We start from the raw sequence: 17,969 nt of genomic DNA on the forward strand, positions 1-17,969 counted from the left end.
AGTTGAGGGTATGCCCATGTAGCTCCATGCTACATTGCTACAATGTAGCTCCATGCTACATTGCCACTCATTCTTCCAGGCTCTTTGACAAGCATGGCCACCGGCTGCCGGGAACAATGCTTGGAAACGGCAGTGGCTCACATGATTAGTGGGTGACGTAGGAAGGGGTTCATTCTCCTCCTACCTCACTTTTAACCTGGGTGGCCAATCTGGCTCAGGAAAGCTCCCACTGCTGCAGATTACCAGAGTTACCTGGGTAGAAGAGGGCTGACTCAGGTAGCTCTGGTCATGAGAATAGACTTACCTAGTGTTAAAGTAATAGCAGCGGTTACTCTGATCCACAGTTTGTACGTAATAGCCTTATGCAGATAGTCGTGTGTGTATGCAGTGGTGGTGGTAAAATTGGGATTTTGGTGGCTAGCCCAGTCACCAGCCTCATCCCAATGCACCTGATGCCCCTTGTGGTGTTTGCATAGCAGCCTATGTACACAGAGCCCCATTGCATTCTGGCATTTGGCCTGCTTATGGGACTGAGCTGCTTTAGTCACTCTAGTGAATGACCCACCCTGGAAACTGGATGACAGAAAGTATTCCTTTTGGTTTTATTTATTCATTTATTTTTAACCTATTTTCCAGTAGGCTTATGAGATCACTTGGCATTCCATGTGTGTGTCCTTGTGTCCCCCACTATCAACTTCGCAATGCCTGGACCAATCTGAACCACATCAGATACAGTAGTAAGGACACATAAGGACACCTCAACGGCGTGTTTTATGATGATGTCATCCACACTATTTCAAGATGGCAGATGCATAAACTTTTGAGACGCATGTGGACTAACCTGTGAACTGCTTAACCAATTTGAACCAAAATTGCTGTAGGGACACATAGGGACAACTCAATGGCATAGTTTGTGATGATGTCATCCACCCAAATCCAAGATGGTGGTTGCTTGAATGTCTGCAGTGCAAGCTGGCTAATTTGTGGACTGTCTAAACCATTTGAACCAAATTGGGTACAGTTGCAGTGAGTGAACATCTCAATGGCATAGTTTGTGATGATGTCATCCACACTGATTCAAGATGGTGGACACATAAACTTTGGAGGTGCAACTGGGCTAACTTGTGAACCACTTAACTGGTTTGAACCAAATTTGCTACAGCTGTAGGGACACATAGGGACACCTCAATGGCGTAGATTGTAACAATGTACTCCAACCCAATTCATGATAGTGTTATGAACGGTCTAGAACATATCAGAACCAGAGGTACCAACTCAGAAGTATGGTGAAAATATAGGCCTGTGTCTGATTTCATTTTTATATTAAGAAGTGATACCTGAACTCAAGCTGAACTAGGATGTTGCTCCCCCTGCTCTGGAGCAGGAGGTGATCCAGCATTGTGTTGTTAAAATGGATATGCAAGGAAACACAATGAAGCCAGGTCTGAATGCTGAATGCTGTAATCCATATGCTAATACCACTGGCTACCAAGTGTCTGTGGAAGGATCCAGGGGGCTGATTCCCCCCCTTCCTATTAGTGTTAAATCTTTGTCAGTGATTAACTGTATTGTTCTCCATGGAAGTTCAACATAGCCAAATGCATACAGAGATCCGTCTGTAGATTTTAATCACACCTCACTGATGCTATAAATGTATTGAATGTCTCACGCACATATATGTTACTTTAAATATAATTACACACTAGATGAGAGATATACAAGAAATAATGGAATGACTGTCTCACACCAAATAGGATGAATCCCCTTACTAACTGCTGACTTTTTAACACCTTCTGGGGAGATGCCATTGTGGCTCTCAAGTGCAGATTTGCCTTGGGCAATGCGCCTCACCCCTCCCTTCCTGAGTGCGCAGTTTACAGAAGATGAGATTCAGAGATCTCTCTGGACTGGGAATATCCTACAGCAAAAAGCTGCTCACAGGATCCCAGGGTTTGCTGCTAAGCCGCGGGGCAAAGCAGGAACTCTGTTCATGAACAGAAACTACAGCAATGCCTGAGTTTTGCTGCCCAAGCTGCCTGATCTGAGCACTGCAACAATTCCTGTCTCAGCCAAGCGCCTCACTCCTTCAACTGAAGTGATCCTCTGCTTTCAAGCCTCTGTTCCTGGTAAATATGCTGCTCCTTTACAAGCCTTGGGAATTCCCTCCATCCTTTCCCTGCTCCCTTCTCCTTCCCCCCTTCTTTTCCTCTACTAATCTCCCCAAAACTATGCCAGCCCTCAGCCATCCCCCCCCCCCCGGTCTTTTCTGCCTGTATCTGAAATGTATTAGCCTTTAGGAAGATTTAATGCACACACATATGTTAGCTAGGCACACAGGTGAATATTGGTACTGGTTAGGATGCTCTGTTTAAATACTGTTGCTAATATTGATAGAGGGTTCTGCTTTCTGCTTTGCTAGATTATGTTGTTAGTCTTTATACTCAATAAAGCCCATTGAATCCTTCTGAGTAGTTTGATCTCCTTTCTTCATTGCTTCCAAATCATACGTGATCACTAATATAAAAGAACTTGGTCCAGACCTATTTTATATACTAGCTAATGAGCATATTTAGTATATAGATCAGGCCTGGTCTGTAACAATGGCAGACACATGAACTTTGAGGTGCAAGTGCACTAACTTGTGGACAGTCTAACCATTTTGAACCAAATTTGCTTCAGCTGTATGGACATATAAGGATGCCCCAATTGTATAGTTTTTGATGATCACCCCGTTCCAAGATGATGGACATGTGAGCATTTGAGGTGGAAGAGATCTAACTTGTGGACCTCGATTTGAACCAAATTTAGTCCAGTTGTACAGACAGTGAAAGGAAAGTAGACTGATTAGTTCTTACTAGAACAACTTGTTAATTTATATTGTGTTCTGCCTCCAAGGAGCCTAGAGTGGTGTACATGGTTATGTTTATCATCACAACAACCCTGTGAGGTAGGTTAAGCTGAGAGATACGTGACTGGCCCAGAGTCACCCAGTAAGTTTCATGGCTGAATGGGAATTTGAACTCATGTCTCCCCGGTCCTAATCCAACACTCTAACCACTACACAACACTGGCTCTCTGTGCTCTCAGTTCTGCCGGACCTTTTATCAGTGTCCAGTACCATTGATCCATCCCTCTGGAAGCAATGGAAGTAGCACTGAAAAACTGTCTGGAAGCTGTTTGAAGTCTTTCCATGGCTGCCCTGTCACAGAACACTATTGGGGCTGCCTTTTACATTGTAGAGCAGCTCTGGAAGGTCCCTAACTCTGGTGTTCCATTGGGTGAAATATTGGCAAGTGAAAATAAATTAAGGAAATTTTTAAAATGTTGACAGATGGAGTCAATGACTTTGCCCCCACACCAATGAATACGAGGCAATGAATTGGACAAATTGGGCCACAATTTATTAATCAAACAGTCAAGCAAACAAGGTGATTGGTGCCCCACCCAACCCCCACTACAGTGCAGGATACACATAACCGAATGGCTCAGCTGCAATCTCTTAACCTGCAGTTTAAGAACATAAGAACAGACCTGCTGGATCAGGCCCATGGCCCATCTAGTCCAGCATCCTGTTTCACACAGTGGCCCACCAGATACTACTGGGAGTCTACAGGCAGGAGCTGAGGGCATGCCCTCTTTCCTGCTGTTACTCCCCTGCACCAGTTATTCAGAGGCATCCTGCCTTTGAGGATGGAGGTAGCCTATAGCCCTCCAATCAGTAGCCATTGATAGACTTTTCTTCCATGAAGTTATCCAAACCCCTCTTAAAGCCATCCAGGTTGTTGGCTGTCACCACATCTCATGGCAGAGAATTCCACAAGTTGATTATGCGTTGTGTGAAAAAGTACTTCCATTTGTTGGCCCTAAATTTCCTGGCAATCAATTTCATGGGATGACCACTGGTTCTAGTGTTATGGGAGCGGGAGAAGAATTTGTCTGGCTATATCCCCCCTCCCCTCCATTGCTGCTGTTCCCACTGGGGGGACTGTGAATGTAGAGCTCACTTGTGGGCCCTATACCCCTTCCCCGACATTGCTGCTGTTACCATTGGGGGAGTTGGTCATCTTCTGAGGGACTTGCTTTGCTTTGAATTTTCATAGGTTGTGAGCATGAATTGGCCCCCTTTGCTAAGCAGGGTCTGCCCTGGTTTGTTTTTGGAGGGGCAATTAACTCCCTCTTTGCCAAGCACGGTCTGCCTTGCTCGTTTGTTTTTTGGGAGGCAATTAACTCACTTTGCTAAGCAGCGTCTGCTCTCATTTGTTTTTGGAGGGCCAACTAACTGAGAGTGCTGTCTGCTAATCCCTTTGGGGGATTTGTGTTATTGGTGCTGCTTGGTCATAGGTTGTAATACCTTGCTCATTGGTGGTGGGCCCTTGGGTTTTTGGTTGCTAGGGTTTTAATCTGGGTGATTCTAGGGCATGTCAGTCCTTGCATGGGGGCATGGCACCTAAAAAAGCTAAGAAGTGTGGTTGCCCAGTGCAGCCACCAAGGTGGCTGGCACACCCTCAGTTGTCTTCTTTGGATGAAGAGGATGATTTCAGTGAAGTTTGTGCTCTCACTGTTCGTTTGGAAGCACTTGAGAGGGAGAAGAAGAAGGGTGGCAAAGATGATGGCACAGGGTCCTTCAGGCAAAAAGCACACTCAGGGGGTGGCAAAAGCAGAACTTAGGCATGTTCTTTCTGACAGGCTGGCAGTGCATGAGAAGGGTACTGATCATCCAAAGATGGAGACCCAGATGTGGAATTCCTGACACCTGACACTGGCACCACTCCTGTCGCAGTTGTGCCACCAATAATGCCAGCTCATGGTCCCATGGAGGATGCCAACCAACTGACAGATTTGGCCAGATCACCTGCAGGTGAGGAATCAAACTGTATAAATGTTGAGCAATTTGGGGTATGGCCTATGGGCCTTACAGACAACTCTTATCCAGTGATGGGGTTTGGGTAGTGTTGGACTTCTGCTTCTCAGCCCTGGCCTTCAATGGGCATGCCCAACCTTGTGTACAGGGGCGCTTCCCCTTATGTGACTTGCTCTCAAGTTTGATGTGGTACTGCACCACCAATGGTGCTAGGTGCAAGCAGTGGGGTTTATGGAGTTTATCCAATGGGGGTTGCCCCCTCTCCATAGGATGCATCATATGGTTCCATAACATTGCCCCAGGGGGACTGCCTTTGCCATCAACTAAGAAGTTCTGGAGAGTGGAATATATAGATGTATTATTTAGTCTCTTGGGAGCCAGAGGTGAAGTCAAAAGAGGGTTAGAAGAGCAAGGAAAAGGAGATCACAAAGCACAAACCTGTGGAGCGTATTTGGAATGACTGGCTCACAGGGTACAATATGTATATGGGGGTGGTTCTGCAGATACAGCTCTCATGTGGCCCAGCTTTGGTTAAGTGTCTGGGCCTTATTTACCACATCTTCATGGGTTTTGTGGGCACTTCTTAAGAACTTAAGAACAGCCCTGTGGATGGGCCCAAGGCCCATCCAGTCCAGCATCCTGTTTCACACAGTGGCCCACCAGATGCCTCTGAGAAGCCCACAGGCAAAAGGTGAGGGCATGCCTTCTCTCTTGCTCCCCTGCAACTGGTATTCTGAGGCATCTTGCCTCTGAGGCTGGAGGTGGCCTATATCCACCAGCCTAGTACATACATTTGATAGCCATTGATAGACCTGTCCATGAATTTGTCTAAGGCCCTTTTAAAGCCACCCAAGCTAGTGGCCATCACCACTTCCCATGGTAAAGAATTCCATAGATTAATTACAAGCTGTGTGAAAAAAGTGCTTCCTTGTGTTGGACTTAATACTGCTGGCCTTGGGCCAGGTACAATGTGAGTTTTCTCATGAGGACAGCATTGGACCCTTCCATCCCCTGAGACACCCTGCTTTGGGAACTGCGGCTTTTAATTATGTACCTTTCTAGGCTCATACAGGGTAAGTGGACAAATAGTGGCTATCTGCTGTGCAGGCTGTTGGGGTCAGCCAGTAGTGCAGGAGCAGCTCAACAGTAGTTTCAACCCACTTGGTTTGTTGGGAATACAACAGTGGGGGGTGCTGTTCTTGTAATCTCTGCAGATTCTATCATGTTTTCAGGGTCTGTGGAGGAAAGCACTACAGCTCTAATTGTGGCCTGAACAAGTCTTGGCGATGGAGCAACACAAAAGGACAGCCTCCCAATCACAAAAATGGAGGTGGGTCTAGGTCCCCATCTGCTGCAAAATGGTCTTAGTCCCATATGTCTTGATATGTTTGCTCGCTTTCTGATTTGCTATCCATCAGATGTGGATGCAGCCTATCAGCTGGAGGGTTTTTCATTAGGTGTTTGGATTCTTTGCAGGCCCAGAGTCCGTTCTTTTGCTGGTATGGACAGCATTGTTCAGAGGAAGATTGACCAAGAGGTGGCAGCTGGCAGGATCCTTGGATACTTTCCATTGCCCCCACCCCAGAGCAGTTTTGGATCAAGAAGGCACCCAAGCAGTATCGACTGATACACCACTTGTCCATTCTGAAGGGCTCATCATTTAATAATGGCATTCCAGAGGACTTGCACTTGGCGCGTTACACTTCGTTGGATGATGCTGGGCATATTTTACGAAGTTGTGGAACAGGGGCTTCCCTTGCTAAGTGGATCTGTCTTTCACATCCTCCTTGTCCATACTGGGGATTTAGCTGGGGTTCACCTTTAATGGCAGCTATTACGTTGACTGGGCCTTGCCCATGGGCTTCTCAGTCTCTTTTGTGGCTTTTGAAAAGTTTAGCACCTTCCTGGAGTGGGCAGTGAGGAGGTGAATGGAGCTTGACACTATGGCACACATTATAGATGATTTTTTGTTTGTTGTTTCTTGCACATCCAGCCACTGCCAATTTTTGCTGGACCAATTTGTGGCACTGACCACCAAGCTTGGAGTCCCTTTAGCAGGTGACAAGACTGAGGGACCAGTGTACAGGCTGACGTTCTTATGGATTGAGCTTAATTTTGTCACTGGGTATAGCCAGCTACCATTTGTGAAGTTGGCTGTTCTGAAATCAAAGATTCAGGACACACTGCAGGCAAAAAAAAGATTACATAATCTTGAGACTTGCAGGTGTTGCTGGGTTACCTGAACTTTGCATATTGGGTCATCACACATGGGCGAGCATTTTTGCACCACCTTTGTGACACATCCATGGGGATCAAACGGCCTCATCATCAAATTCAAGTGAGCAGTCAGATGAGGGCATATTTGATGTTGTGTGACCAATTTTTGGATAACTTAAATGGGGTGTCATTTTGGAGAGAGGAGCAGTGGCTTGATTCTGATACTGCTGGGGGCCTGGTTTTTGCCATTTACTTTCAGGGCTGTTGGCCTTTGGCCAAATGACTGCTAGCCTGGCACGAGAGTGGCATCAGCAGGGAACTGACATTCCTTGAGATGTTTCCCATAGTGGTAGCCCTGCACCTGTAGGCTGGGGAATTCAGTAATTCCACAGTTAGTTTTTTGGTGTGATAATCAGGCTGTTGTTCATGTTATCAATACACAAACATTCCATTTACCTCAGGTTATGGGACTGGTGTGGGACTTTGTTTTGCAATGCCTCCATTTTAATATCCCATTTTTGGCCCACCACATTCCAGGCTTGCAAAATGAGATAGCCGATACTTTGTCTCGGTTTCAGGTTAGCCATTTCAGGGAGCTAGCTCCAGAGGTGATGCTGAGGCTGGAGACACTCATAGAGTCAATTTGGAGTCTTGGCATTTAGAGGCCTAGAGGGCAATGAATGTGTCGATGTCCCCTCACACCAAAGCTAGCTATGCCTCTGAAGTGTTAGCTTTCTATGCCTTTTGGCAGCAGGTAGGTCTGGGGGAGATCTGACCCATCCCCCCTGGAACATATTATGCAGTTCTTGGTTCAGGTCAAGTCAAGTCAGGTCAACAGGAAGTTCTGTCACTACCCTGGCTGGGTATGTGCCTGCCCTGTCCTTTGAAGCCAAGGTGCAGATTTGGGCCAATTCAGCTGCAGACTTCTAGATCAAGAGGATGTTGGAGGGATATTTTTAACCTTGGGAGGTTGCCATTTTTAAGGCTTCCATTCTGGTTGCCTTGTCTGGCCTCACAGCTGGTGCACTGGAAGATCCTCTTGTTTGCAATTTTATTGATCTGTGTTTCCCTAGGGGGTGTGCACAGGTATAAGACTGATCAGTGTGGCAAAGGCCAGGATCTACTGCTTCACTGGGCTGATGATCCTGCATTGTGTCCAGTCCACACCTTGGTAGAGTATGTGGCGTTGCACCTGGATCACAGGGGCTGCTGGGCCCTTCATGCTGCTGGGCTCCCATTGTGCTCCCACAGTTTCAATTGTGCTGTGAAAAGTGTTATTGGCTTGCAGGGAATCCCCTCTTCATTTTGGCCTCCATTCCTTTTGCATTGGTGCAGCATCCACTGTTCCTTGCTTGAGATTCCAAGGTTATGAAGTCCAGCGGATTGGGCATTGGCGTTATTACATATTTAAGCATTCTGTGCATTGATTTACTGTTGTTCATCCTGTTAACATGTGTAATGTTTCTGCAGCTGCTTGCTGAGCAGCAGATCCTTGGCATACTCTTATCTGTAGTCACTTGATCATTTTCTGGGCCCACAGATGGGCCAGCAGTTGGGGAACCAGTTGGGTCTGAGTGAGCATTTGTCCATTTCCTGGTTTTGTAGGAGTGGCATGCTTTGGGGCCAGCTTACTGAGTTTTTGGCAGTCAGCACCCCACCTTACCCCCACCCCTGAGTTGTTTGTTCATTTGGGGGGAAATGACCTGGCACAAAGAACTAATATTTATTTGATTCAGCAGGAAAAGCAAGATTTTTCAGTGATCTGGTCTTGGATCCCCGGTATAATTATTCTAGGGGTGGACTTGCTGCAGCACATAATTTGGAGGGGAGTTCAGAATTTGAGAGGGGTGGGAAGGACCAGGAAGAAAGTCAACAGCAGGGATGTGTTGGCCTGGGGAGTGTTTATTTGTCACCCACAGAACAACTTTTCCCACCAAGTTGTTTCAGCCAGATGGAGTCCACTTGTCTGCCTCAGGTTGTGACTACTGCTTGTTGGACCTGAAGCAGGGACTCCAATAATTTTTTTTGGGGGGGGAGGGGGCAAGGCCACGCAAGGCTAGCCTTCCCCTGTGGCAGAGGCAGTGCAGACTTTGTATAATATTAGGGTGGGGTTTCTTCAATGATGAGCATCCTTAGGCTATTTAGATCAGGTGGGTGATTAACCTGTCCTTAGAGGCTTCATGGCTCAAGGATATGATTGGTACCCATACCTGCTTCCTGGGCCTCATTACTTTAAAGGCTGTGCGGCTTGGTTGGGTGAAGTCCACAAAAGGCCCTGACCCGGTGGGTCAGTGAAGAGGAATGAGAAACAGCATGCCCTGTTTCCAGGCTCTGAGCCAGGATATGTTGCCCAAAGGCTTGAGAAGGACAAGAGTCTGTCTCCAGCGTTAGTTAGGCCTACATTGCTGGGGTGGAGTTGTTTCTTCTTTCCATCAGCCAATTGGTTTGATTCATTAATAAAAGAACTTGTGATGTGTTTTTTTCTTGCACTGTGCCATTGAGTGTGGGGGCAAATAATTTTGAGAACATATTCCTTCTTCATGTCAACATACTATTATTTCTGATGTTATCCTCTTCTTTCCCTTCTGTTCATATTTTAGGTGTATAATATGGGCTTTTTTAAGAATTCTATTTTGATTTTGCCTTATGATTATAAAAGCAGGATAATAATAGTAATGTAAATATCAATATTTATAAGCATATAACAATCTTCTATAGTTAGTAATACTACTTTGATTCAGAGAGTAATTATAATTAAATTATAGGGTTCTGGTTTGCATTGATTTCTGGAAACACATTGATTAGCTTCGCTTCACTGTCCTTTCACCGCCCATAATGAATCTAATAAAACCTATAATTTAATGACAAGGAATTATCTAACACAAACACAGAACTCAGATTCTAATTCTTTTCAGTCAATGGTTGTTTTCATGTGCATGTTTGACTTTCTCCACATAATCTATAATTTTCGCCACCTGCCCCAAATCAGCAAATATTACATGCTGTCTACAGTGCATGTATTAATTCTGATTAAATGAAAAAGACTCATTTTTAGATCTGTATTTGACTAATAATAATCACATTCTAGCACAAATAAAGATGGGGTGGGGTTTTTTGTACAAATGTCACTGTGATACACATTAAGTAATATTCTGAATTTTTGATAGCTTTAAAACTTGGAATAATATTTTCTTAATCTGTTATCCATGCAGAAATTGGAACAAAAGGTAGCATAACTGATGTATGATCTGCCTGTTCACAGTATTATCAACAAAAGCTCCACTCACTTTACACTGGGTAAGAAGTCATGACTAAATCTCAATTTTCCTCATCTCCTCTATTTATTACTGGGACATAAGTTAGTCATGACTAACTTGTCTCATTGATTTCAATGCTACTTAGTCATGACTAACTTAGTCTGGATCCTGCCCATTATGCCCAGGATTTGAGGAAGTAAGAACACATCTGTAAAGTGTTTCCATGTGTGCATGGGAGTGGTTTCAGTAGTGTTCTTTTGCGACTGCAGTCTCTTCTGTTGCACCATTCCTGATGGTCAGCCATTATTAAGAAGCAGCTTTTCAGGCACTACAGTGGGATGCCCTAGAAAAGCCATGGGCAGATATGTGGTCCTTAGATCTCAGCCTTAAACTTCACAAATAGTTGGGCGGCCTTTTGTTCCTGGAATATTTAACAATAACTCTTCAGCTAGTTCTATAGCACTTTGACAAAGGGGATCCACTAACAGAATACTATCTTTCTTCAGGTACATTGTATTAATTCCAATGCACTTTTAGAAATTTCTTTCTAACTTGATCATTTTTCATTTTCACAAACAAAGGATACTAAAATTTTCAACACAGAACCTCACTTATTAAATGATGAGGTGTTTGAAGGGTACACCTGAAACTGTAATTTATGTATGTGACAAATGCATACTAAAAAAAAATCATGTATATTGTAAGAGGGCCAGGATTGACTTGTAGTTCTTGTTGACCAAACACTGGGGCAGAAGCTCAATTCAAGCATTATGCTGTACAAGTGTACAGATGTTTGTACACTCGTACATCTCTTTCTGAATGACTGTATCTGTGTTCATGTTAAAAGTGAAACTGGGCACAGGTTCTTCAAATGCAGGGTTCAGCTAGAAAGTGTACTTCTTTACCTGCAGTCAGAATAATGTGTGGATGACTGTACCTGTGTAAACTGTATATTCATTGTATGAGTGTTTAACATAACATGTAGATGGTCCTAGACTCAAGCCTGATTCAGACATTATGCTGAATGAGTGTACAGATGTCTGTACAGTGACACTGGTTTCAGGTCCCTCAAATGCATGGTACAGATAGGAAGTGTACTGTAAGGATGTGCATGGAACTGGTGCGGGGCGGTTTGATGGTGGCTTTAATGGTGGGGATGCACTTACCCACCCTACCCCCCGCATTTCCCCCGTCAGTGCACGTCTCACTAAAAGCCCGTTGGGGTGGTAGCGTACCTCCTTGCTGCCATGCTCAGACATTATCTGGAAGTAACCAGAAGTAGCAGCTGTGAGTGTGTGTTGCGTACGTCATGCACATATGCTCAATGTGTGTGTGCGTGCAAGCAAAGCACACAGTCACAGCTGCTACTTCCAGTTACTTCTGGATAATGTTCGAGTGGGATAGCATGGAGGTACGCTGCTGCCCTAATGGGCTTTTAGCAAGATGCATGCTGGCGGAAGAAACGCAGTGGGTGTGGGGGGGTAAGTGCATCCTCCCCTGCCCTTAAAGCCACCCCCACCATTGAACTATCGAGCTGGGCAATGTTCATACCGGTTTGGAGGCCCATAAAAGGCCTCCAAACCTGTTCGTGCACATCCCTAGTCTACTGATGTACCGGTGTTCAACATGATGTGTGAATAACTGTACTTGTGTACAGATCTGTACCTGTATACACTGTACACTCATTGTGAAAGTGTTCAACATAATGTGTGAATAGGCCTTCAACATTGTTGTAATGTATGGAATGGCCTATGGCTAGAGGGTTACATACATATGATATAGCACTGGTAAATCATGGCACATGATGCAGTAGAAGTTATGTCCTTTCATCAAGTACAATGATGAAGTGATACAACCCACCCACACATCAACTACAGGTGAAACTCGGAAAATTAGAATATCGTGCAAAAGTCCATTGTTTTCAGTAATGCAAATTAAAAGGTGAAACTGATATATGAGACAGACACATTACATGCAAAGCGAGATAAGTCAAGCCTTAATTTGTTATAATTGTGATGATCATGGTGTACAGCTCATGAAAACCCCAAATCCACAATCTCAGAAAATTAGAATATTACATGGAACCAAGAAGACAAGGATTGAAGAATAGAACAATATTGGACCTCTGAAAAGTATACAGTGTACTGTGCTTGACTGGCCAGCAAACTCGCCTGACCTGACCCCATAGAGAATCTATGGGGCATTGCCAAGAGAAGGATGAGAGACATGAGACCAAACAATGCAGAATTGCTGAAGGCCGCTAATGAAGCATCCTGGTCTTCCATAATACCTCATCAGTGCCACAGGCTGATAGCATCCATGCCACGCCACATTGAGGCAGTAATTGCTGCAAAAGGGGCCCAAACCAAGTACTGAATACATATGCATGCTTATACTTTTCAGAGGTCCGATATTGTTCTATTCTTCAATCCTTGTCTTCTTGGTTCCATGTAATATTCTATTTTTCTGAGATTGTGGATTTGGGGTTTTCATGAGCTGTACGCCATGATCATCACAATTATAACAAATTAAGGCTTGACTTATCTTGCTTTGCATGTAATGCGTATGTCTCATATATCAGTTTCACCTTTTAATTTGCATTACTGAAATTAATGGACTTTTGCACGATATTCTAATTTTCCGAGTTTCACCTGTATCTACATTACATTGTAGTAGAACAGTTCTAGCTCAATAATAAGAGTGTTTGCATTTTTGCTGACCCACATAAGAAGCCTATGCCAGGCATTGCCATAGCTGTGTGAAGACTGACCTTGAAGAAGGAACAGTCCAAAGCACCGCAACCAAGGTGGTAAAATCAAACTAGTCAATGCTAGCCCACTGGTGAAATTTCGCTGCTTGCAGTGAATCATCAGTTAGTGCCCACTCACTTCTACTTCTCTCTATTCATTTAAAACCATACCACAATTCCTTTATTGCTCCAAAACCTTTCCCCTTCTTCTTTTTTGTTTTTACTGCAAAGGGAAGAGGGAAAGCTGTGTGATGCCATTGTGCATTTCTTCCTCTGCAGGTGGAGATGCATGGAGGAGGTGCAGGGTGGGCTGTAGTTTGAGAAATGGGGTCCTACAATATGAATGAACAGTTTTTCCATTCTGCTGCAAGAAGCTATTACACATCAAGGTAGTCTGTGGAGAGAGGGATCACTATATAGCAAATGTATTTTAAATTCATGGAAGAGGGATCTAAATTATGAGATTGATGACTGGGGGGGGGGGCGGCGGTATCCAGCGCTATCAGGGCTGAGATTTTTGATTTGTTTGTTTGTTTGTTTTTGAGTGTTCTTTCCCCCACAAGTGCCTAATCAGAACTGGTATCTCACAGTTCTGTTTTCTTGATCCTTCCAAAAATCATTAAGTATAGGTTTATCAGAGCTTTCTTGGGAGAGACCTTCTTCTTCAGGCCCTCTGGATCCACTAAGGATTGTGCCTTTCCTCCAATATATGGTAGTCCTTAATCAGCTTTGCAGCCTGCTACTGGACAAGCCTATAACATCTAATATTATAACTCTTAAGGCGCAAAAGTTAGCATGCATGGGGGCAACAGAATTTTGACAACCTCCCATTTCCACCACCACCAAAGCACTCTGTGTAAGGATAGCTCAAGAGGGGGGCAAGGGGAGCAAGTGCCCCAAACAAGAAGGTTGCCCCCACCTGCCCTCCATTCTGTTTCATAAATCTAATATGTGGGACACAGCTCAGCCACCTATAAATACATTTTGCCCCTTCTGTGCCCCCTTGGGATGTGCACGGATGCTTTGGTCCATTGGGAAGCAGTACCTTTAAGAATGTGTAAAGCAGGTCCTTACCTGCTCCTCTGCCACTCCCTCGCTTTCTCAGGCATGGCACTACATCACTCAGAAGTCCACACACGGCCATGGGGCTGCACCCAGCAGCCTGTGTGTGGTGGCAGGACACATATGGCCACCGCGTGCATGGTTGCCATGTGCAGGCTGCTGGGTGAAGTGCCGCAACTGCGCACAGAATTTTGAGTGGCGCAGCAGCACACCCGAAAAATGGTGGGTGGTGGACGAGCAGGTAAGGACCTGCTTTAATCATGCTTAAAGGTGCCACTCCCTGTCCCACTGAAACAATTCAGCACATCCATACTGTACGCACCAAATTGATCCGTGCACACCTCTAGTGCCCCCTTCATTTTTTAAATGATGCCACCACTGACTCTGTGCAACAAATAAATATGTTCTTGAGGCCTGTGCAATCCTCAGGGATATATTTTTGAGTGTCACAGGGTGCTTCTGTGGGGAGGAAAGGTTGTCAAAAATTTCCACCTCTCTACTACATGAGCAGTGAAGCTGAGTTAGTCTTCAGAAACACTGTGCTTCTCCTGTAGCCCCAGTACTTCATTAGTTTGGATGTCAGATGTTGAAATCAGTCAGCTTCAGAATACCTAAATGTGTGCTGGATCTTACTAATAGTACTGTGTGTTCTTAATGCACAGTTGATTTTTTTAATGGTGTGATCACAGAGTGCCTGACATAAACTTGAAGATTTTTTACTTGATTCTAATCAGAACTGGTAATTTGCAATAAAAGGTTGTTCTAGCTATTCTGATTAGCAATAACTCCTCTCTAGTTAAAATGATGCTCGCCATCCCTTTCAAGTTCCACGACATATCCATTTAGCATGTGACATTCTAACATTAGTTTCTTTGCCAACAGCACTATAACTCCTTTTCATTGCCTATTAGAGAGGAGAATTACGCCAAGCTATGGCCAAAGATCACATAAGAAACAAGAAAGTACACTCTCCAGATGATTAGCTCTGTGTGCCTTAGGAGAGCGAGACAAATGAAGAAGGTATCATTTAGGGGAAGCCTTTGCTAATGCTTGCCATGTTCCCGATTCAGCTGTAATCAGTCCAAGGATGTGTGTGACGAGGAATATCATTTTATGCAGGTGGAGGGAAACTCCATAGCAACATTGGTTATGTTGCATGTCCTTCACCTTGTCACTAAAATTTCATCAAATGTAGAAGGGTGAATAGGGCAAAGTTAAATTGCTGGTATTGGTTCCGATATGTGCAAAATCCCAAGATTTGCCCAGTGAAGTCATGCCTCTTCAGCAATTGCATATATATGCAAATGTATGTCCGGAAAACACTAACAATGCTGTTGCTCCACCCAGACTCATATCTTTTACTTCCCAAGGTTCAACTTTTTGCCTGACCCTGGCTTCAGAATGAAGAACAAGATGTTTGGGGCCAGCAGATTGGCTGGAGAATTTGTGGGGGGTGGGGGGATGGAACTGGAAAGCTATTGTGGCTCACAGCCACACAGATCCTCATCTAGTGTTTTAGATGCAATGCTCCTGGAGTATTGTTTAGGTATCAGATGGTCACCTTTTGAGGTGTCAGGTAGGAGTGTTTTGGCTTCTCTCAAACTGGCTCGCGATAGGGGACTCGTTTTGCCTACCTCATACCCCTGCTAACTGGGCAAAGAGGCACCTTTTACCGTGGTGATTCTCTTTATTTTACAGGGGGAGAGTAACTGGCCCTATCCATCCCCAGCATAGTACCTCCAGTGACTGTTGCTGGTGTCTGACTTATGCTTCTTTTTAGATTGTGAGCCCTTCGGGGACAGGGAACCATCTCATTTATTTATTTATTATTTCTATATGTAAACCGCCCTGAGTCATTTTTGGAAGGGCGGTATAGAAACTGAATTAATAATATTAATAAAGATTATAATGTTAATGATAATAATAATACCCTGCTAACTTTGCAAAGAGGCATCTTTTAACATGGTGATTCTCTTTATTTAGCAGGGGGAGAGTAACTTGCCCTATCCACATAAGAACATAAGAACAGCCCTGCTGGATCAGGCCCAAGGCCCATCTAGTTGAGCATCCTGTTTTGCACAGTGGCCCACCAGATGCTGCTGGAAGCCACAGGCAAGAGTAGAAGGCATGTTCTCTCTCCTGTTGTTACTCCCCCGCAACTGGTACCCAGAGGCATCCCACCCCCGAGGCTGGAGGTGGCCTACAGCCCTCCAACTAGTATCCGTCAATAGACCTCTCCTCCATGAAGTTTTCCAAACCCCTCTTAAAGCCATCCAGGTAGTTGGCTGTTACCACATCTCGTGGCAGAGAATTCCACAAGTGGATTATACATTGTGTGAAAAAGTACTTCTGTTAGTTGGTCCTAGATTTCCCGTCAATCAATTTCATGGGATGACCGCTGGTTCTAGTGTTATGGGAGAGGGAGAAGAATTTCTCTCTATCCACTTTCGCCACACCATGCATGGTTTCATAGACCTCTATCATGTCTCCCCGCAGTTGACAATTTTCTAAACTAAATAGCCCCAGGTGTTGTAGCCTAGCCTCATAAGAAAGGTGCTCTAGGCCCTTGATCATCTTGGTTGCCCTCTTCTGCAGCCTGGAATGGATGTTAAGCTAACTGGCCTGTAATTTCCTGGATCACCCCTGGATCCCTTCTTGTAAATTGATGTTACATTTGCTACTCTCCAGTCCTCTGGTACAGAACCTGATTGCAGGGATGTTATATATTTTAGCAAGGAGGTCAGCAATTTCACATTTGAGTTGTTTGAGGACTCTTGGATGGATGCCATCCGGCCTGGTGATTTGTTAGTTTTCAGTTTTTCCAGACAGTTTAGAACATCATCTCTTGTCATTTCTATCTGACTCAGTTCTTTCGCTGCCATCCTCAAAAAGCCTGGTTCAGGAACAGGTATGCACAGTATCCTCTGCCGTGAAGACTGACATAAAGAACGCATTTAGCTTCTCTGCAACCTCCATATCCTCCTTAATAATCCCTTTCACTCCCTCATTGTCTAATGGTCCAACTGCCTCCCTGGCAGGTTTCCTGCTTCTGATGTATTTAAAGAAGTTTTTTTTATTCCCCTTGATGCTTTTAGCTAAATGTTCCTCAAACTCTCTTTTTGCCTCCCTTATTGTTGCCTTGCATTTCTTTTGCCAGAGTTTTTGTTCCTATCTGTTCTCTTCATTTGGACAGGCCTTCCAATTTTGGAAGGAAGTCTTCTTCTCTTTTATGGCTTCCTTGACAGTACCCGTTAGCCATGCTGGCATCTTCCTGGACTTAGTGGTACCTATACAATCTAACTGGGCTTCTAGTACTGTGATTTTGAGTAAACTCCATGCACTCTAGAGCGAAATGACTCTTCTGCTTTTCCCTTACCGCTCCCTTTTCACCATACTCCTCATTTTAGAGAAGTTTCCTCTTCTGAAATTTTAAATGTCTCTGTTAGACTTCCTTGGTGATTCTCTCCCCACATGTATCCTGAATTGGTTCGAACTATGGTCACTGTTCCCTAAAGGGTCAATGACACTGACATCCCTCACCAGATCCTGGGAGCCACTCAGAATTAAGTCCAAGGTTGCCTTCTCTCTGGTCAGTTCCACCCCCCAGCACAGTACCTCCAGTGGCTGTTGCTGGTGTATATCTTATATTTCTTTTTAAATTGTGAGCCCTTTGTGGACAGGGATCCATCTTATTTATTCATTATTTCTCTGTGTAAACCGCTCTGAGCCATTTTTGGGAGGGTGGTATAGAAATCCAATGAATGAATTAATGAATGAATGCTATCCTATGTAGTTCAGTTCCTTTCCTGGTCACAGCAGGTGC

Source organism: Hemicordylus capensis, chromosome 3 (genome assembly GCF_027244095.1).
Source record: "Hemicordylus capensis ecotype Gifberg chromosome 3, rHemCap1.1.pri, whole genome shotgun sequence".
Taxonomy (NCBI): domain Eukaryota; kingdom Metazoa; phylum Chordata; class Lepidosauria; order Squamata; family Cordylidae; genus Hemicordylus; species Hemicordylus capensis.